The sequence below is a fragment of the Taudactylus pleione genome, unplaced genomic scaffold (assembly GCF_031769625.1).
Source record: "Taudactylus pleione unplaced genomic scaffold, aTauple2 ptg000546l, whole genome shotgun sequence".
Taxonomy (NCBI): domain Eukaryota; kingdom Metazoa; phylum Chordata; class Amphibia; order Anura; family Myobatrachidae; genus Taudactylus; species Taudactylus pleione.
In genome coordinates this window covers 3,036,651-3,042,450 of record NW_028284948.1, presented here as the reverse complement: position 1 = coordinate 3,042,450, position 5,800 = coordinate 3,036,651, and the positions used below count along the sequence as shown (strand labels likewise).

Here is a 5,800-nt window from a genome sequence, read left to right as displayed (position 1 = left end):
TATGTCCATACAGAGCTGGCAGATAATGCAAGCTGCCCATACATTGATTGTACAAGAATTATATACCAAATATGATTTTACACATAAACCAATCAAACAATGGTTATTATCATACTCCCCTAAAGGCATATGACCAATTAAATTATTATTTTATTCCCCTATTGGAAGAAATCCAATCTTATCATCATAGTTATGTAGCCCTAAATCATATGATTATGAGGTATACATTAAAAATGTAATTTAACCTTTGTACAGACTTCTTTGCTCCTTACATTTCTGGTAGTTGGCTCACCACATCTTGGTATTTAAGCTAGACATAGCCAAACATAGCCTGCAGCTGGATATACTTCCTTAAATCTTGCATAATAGCAAATTAATTATATTAAAGGCATAGTTATAAAATATAATTAGCAATGGTTTCATTCAGCACCCATGTTGTTTTCAGCTGCCATATCATTCCCTTTTCTGCTCATTCATTGAGCATACTACATACACAAATCAGGAAGGTTTGTCTCAAATGATCACTAAGGAGGAGTAGGTAGACATACACCAAAGGAAAAGGTAAATTGGATGAGGATAGGATTGTATGCTAATAATTACCGTACCAGACATGGGAGTCCCTATGTTTTATATGAACCTTCTGTTGTGGCTAAGAAAGGAATAATACAACTAGTTGAAGCTGGCAATTAATTCATGTGTAACATACTCGTCATTTCTTTCTTCACCTCCATCATCACCTAGCTCATATATGAAGTACTCATGTATCACAACTTTTTCTTTGCTCAGAATATTATAGGTATCAGCAGGCCGTGGTGTTGGAAGACTTTCATAGGCTGGTTTCATTTCAATATACAGAATCTGAGATCTCTCCTCCACCAGTGGATCTTGGCCCAATCTCATCTACAACCACAATGGTCATCTCATGTTGTACCTCTATCTTATTGATCCTTTTGCAATACGGTACATATATTATAGGCCCACATTTGATACTCAGGTATACTGTCCCTATCACCATGGCCCCACACAAAACTTACTTTCATAATTCCTTCTGCATTTCTCCCACCTTTTTCAAATGTCCAACAATTTCTGCCATATTATCATCAATATAGATGCAACATTCTTGTCCTATCACTGCACAGGTACCACCTTCTGCTGCCAACGATTGATCTAGTGCCATTCTATTCTACACAGCCAATTTACGTATCTGAGCAACTTCCTGCACTGTCTGATTAATAGAAACAATCAATTCATCCACCATTTGGTCCATTACAGTAAGAATTTCAGAAATAATTTTTCTACCAGAAAAATAGTTGACAGAGGAAAGAGTACTCCTGCAGTGCATTCTCCATCTGTGTATTTAAAAGAGATACTCCCTGTCTTTATTTCCCTCATATTACACTGTTTTAAGTATGTAAAATCTTCCAGCACTAAATCATGCCCTATTGGTAAGTTCCTGGGATACGGATCCATATGATCAGTGACTCTCACAAAAGGGACTACATATGAAAGTGCACACTGTCCACTTGCCCCAAAAGGAATACATGAATAAGCCAACTTTCCACAAACCCAATACATTCCCTTAGGTAGGGGCAAGCATGCTCTGGTATCAAAGTATCCCATATAAGCCATAAAGCAAGCTGTGCTATTTCCTGCAGCATCCATACAAGTTGCATGATCAAAAGTACACGTTTCTTTTTAATTCAAACAAAGGGGTATATTTACTGAGGTGCGGGTTTTTAGAAGTGGTTTTGTTGCCATAGAAACCAATCAGATTCTAGCTATTACCTTCTAGAAGGTGTTAGATAAATGTTAAGTAGAATCTGATTGGTTGCTATGGGCAACAAAATCACTTCTAAAAACCCGCACCTTAGTAAATATACCCCAAAGTCTGGTTCTCCATTAAAAATCCTTTGTCATTAATGTAATACCAACTAGAACTAATCCGAGACCGAGTGTCAGGCATCTTAGTCACAAAGGTTGCTCCCCTGCAGTCATTATAACCCAAATCCTGTCCTTTAACCTTAACCCTTACAGTTGGATTGGACCCAACAGTAATGTACATATTTTGTCCTCTACATTTGACATCATCTATGTTCATGCAAAATTCAGGTTTTCTTGTAGTAACAATTACTCATAAAGCAGCAGCATGGACTGAACTAGTTATTGACACATTCTGGAATGAGAAGTCAACTATAGCCTGCATCTTCAGATTCTTATTAGCACAAGTATATTGTCCACTGGGATGCTTATGACAAGACCATTCTCTATTTAACATATCAGACATGCTAATGAAGTGAGCTAGCAAAGGGTATGCCTGACTCTACATTCATAGGCAAGTGTGTGCAAACCCAACAGTTACTTTCATTGAGTGTGTTAGCAATTCTCCCATGTATTTCTATCATTGAATTCCCAGAAAAATCATTTCTGTGATCCCCCTGATGTAAGGCTTTGCGGACATGCTTCTTACTTGACATATCGCTAGTGTGTAAATGAAAACTACTGTATCAGTCGTGTTTCCCTTTGATGTTATGTGGAATATCTGGGTCATTCTTCACATTGTCAGTAAATATTGACATGTACATGGTAAATTCAAATAAGCAAAAGTCATTACAATCAGAGTTCCCCAGGAGAGAATGCACCCCCCAAAGTCCTGAATCTGGCCTTGGGCCCATCAGCATCATCCTGTTCAACATGGTCTTGATTTTCACAGTACCCTTTAGAGTTATGTACCTTTTCAGAGTTACTGCATTGGCAAGTGGCCCGTGGTTTATTATGCACATAAAAACCACTCACTTGTTGCTTTTACTGGCGTAGTACTGAGGCTGTGTCTTGGAGGATCTCTGCTTGTGCTGTCTCAGGAGGCATGACTCTTTTATAATGCATGGCATGGATCCACGTGGTCTTCATCTTTATCTAATGAGCCATTGCAGTTGTCAGCAAGACTTGATAAGGTTCTTTCCACCAGTCTGTCAGCGTGCCTGATCTCAGGAAATTCCAGACCATTACCTCATCATCAGGTTCATGACAAGCACCTTCCACAGGAACTGGTTGTGTGCCTATCAAAGTAGTCTGTATCTTCTTCAGCTGATTGCTTAATGAAATAAGATAATTCACATAGAGACAAACAGGACTATGAAACCAACAGAATTAAACAATGGTCAAGATTCCAGAATTCCAAAAGTACTATTATTCCAACTCCATCTAGGACACATTCTATTTGGAAACCCACTTACAAAAGAAATTACTATAGAGATGAACAATCTCCAAGATACAGAACAACCCATACACGGAATAGGTATGCAGCCCTACAGAGACTGGAATCCACTGGTGACTCAGATCAACATCATTTTTTATCCCCAGGTCTAGACACACCAAACGATGTAAGGAAGCAACCTGTCAGGGAAACAGCAACTATAACATCGCCCCTCAAAAGAAGACAGTGAGAAGAAGAAGAAAACAGGGCGGGAGGAAGAAACCTAAAGAGAAGGTATCTTCAATGAATCTCCAACAACAAGGCATTGTGAACTTATCACAACATCAATTAACGGAATCTGAGATCAGTCTACTAAGCAAAGGGTTAAATTATGCACCGACATCCAATATGAACAAATTTGACGTATATATAGACTTGAATAAATATGTGAGAAACCTGGCACTTTATAAGGAAGGAATCAGCACCTATTAAGAACTTTATGGAGTCAACTTCAAAATCAGGATTGAAATGTAAATCCACCTACTATCCTTTAAAGTCTAAAGGTAGTCACATAGAAGTTTTCTATGAGAAAGTGAAGAAGGACCTATGTGAGGGAGGGAAAGAAAAACTACAAAAACAGAATTTAAAGAATAAAGAGAAACATGCCCTGAAGGAGTTGCAAAAGAATAAAGATGAGATAATAAAACAAGCTGATAAAGGGGGGGGTTTGGTCATCATGGATCGGGAAGCCTATCTCAAAGAAGCTGAAAGATTACTGAATGACACAAACTCATATAGACCATTAAAGGGAGATCCTGTAGAAGAATATTTAGATGATATGAGGACACTTTTGTTATGTGGTCTCCGCAATGGAGTTATAAATAAGGATGAATTTCAGTTTCTCATGCAGACCAACCCCACTACCCCTATATTTTACTTCTTGCCTAAAATTCATAAATCGATGACATCACCTCCAGGGCGACCTATTGTAGCTGGCATAGATTCGCTTACCTCCCATCTTTCCGAATATGTTGATTTTTTTTTTACAAAAATATGTTATTTTATTAGACTCATATTTGAAAGAAAGACACCACGAATGTTTTACAATGTTTAAAGGGGATCAAATGGCAACCAACATATTCCTGGGTCTCGATAGACGTACAGGCTTTGTACACTTGCATTGAGCATAATAAAGGAATCAATGCATGTAGGAAAGTCCTTGAGAAGGACGAATACATCAGTCCAATTCATCGAGAGTTCTTATGTGATTTAATGTCTTTTATTCTTACTCACAACTATTTAAAATTCTTGGATGTTTTTTACCAACAGATATGTGGCATGGCTATGGGTACTATTTTTGCCCCTAGCTTTGTGAACATTTTCATGGGGCACTGGGAATACAACCATATTTACAGAAATAACCCATTTCATAAAAATATTATACTATACAAGAGGTATATTGACGACATTTTAATTACTTGGGAAGGTTCAGAGGAACTTTTTCATCATTTTTTAACATATATTGCAATCAATGATTTTAATTTGAAGTTCACATCCCATTTTAGCAGTATATCGGTGGAATTTTTAGATTTGGTTTTATCATATGATAATGATGAGACCATTACGAATAACTATATAAAAAAGGTCGACACTAATAGTTATTTACATTTTAAAAGTGGACATCTCAAAAGATGGAAAACTAATATCCCCTACTCTCAGTTTTATAGAATTAAGCGGAATTGTACGAGAGAACAAGATTGTGAGGAACAGATTCAAGTTTATACTGAGAAATTTTTAAGCAAAGGTTACCCTAATAAACTATTATCACAGGCAGCAGAGAAAACTAAAGATTTGTCAATGGATGACTTGTTAAAATACAATAATAAAGATCGGGGAAAGAAAAACTGTGTGCCTTTTGTAACCACCTATAATGGACACGAGAATAAAATCAGGAGTTCTTTACAGAAACACTGGCATATTTTGCTCATGGACCCAGTCCTGAAAGAGATCCTCCCCTCAAGGCCTGAGATATTTTATAAGAAAAGTAAAAACCAATAAGACATTTTAGCACCGAGTATGATTAACAGTGGGACATCCAACATTAACAAAATCCTCCCCAAGTGTCTAGGTTGCTACAAGTGTGGACATTGCAATGTCTGCAAATATATCCATCCACGAAGGAAAACATTTCACAACTTTGATGGTTCAAAGGAATTTAAAATTAAGAACTATATGAACTGCAATACCATCACCACCATTTACCTTTTGGAGTGCAAATGTGGTTTAAAATATGTGGGGAAAACTAAGAGACCGTTAAAGTTGAGAATTCAAGAACATGTCCATAATATCAAGAATAAGGTCGAGGGACATGCGGTGTCTAAACATTTTTCTGTCTATCATGACTCCAATCCGGAGGACCTAACTTTTAAAGCAATAGAGCATGTTAAATTAGGAGAGAGAGGGGGTGATCTAGGGAGCAAATTATCAAGAAGAGAAACGTTCTAGATCTTTGAGTTAAATACCATGGCTCCACAAGGATTTAATGAGAGTTACGAGATTGCCCCATTCTTCTAAGAGACAAGGTGGTAGTTGTGTATGTTAAAAGGA

The 5,800-nt window shown here is 37.3% G+C and overlaps 1 pseudogene; it reads right to left on the bottom strand.

Moving 5' to 3' along the window:
- Nucleotides 1–844: 844 nt before the first annotated feature.
- LOC148500825 (syncytin-1-like) lies at nt 845–1,662 on the bottom strand (annotated as a pseudogene).
- Between the last annotated feature and the right edge of the window lie 4,138 nt (nt 1,663–5,800).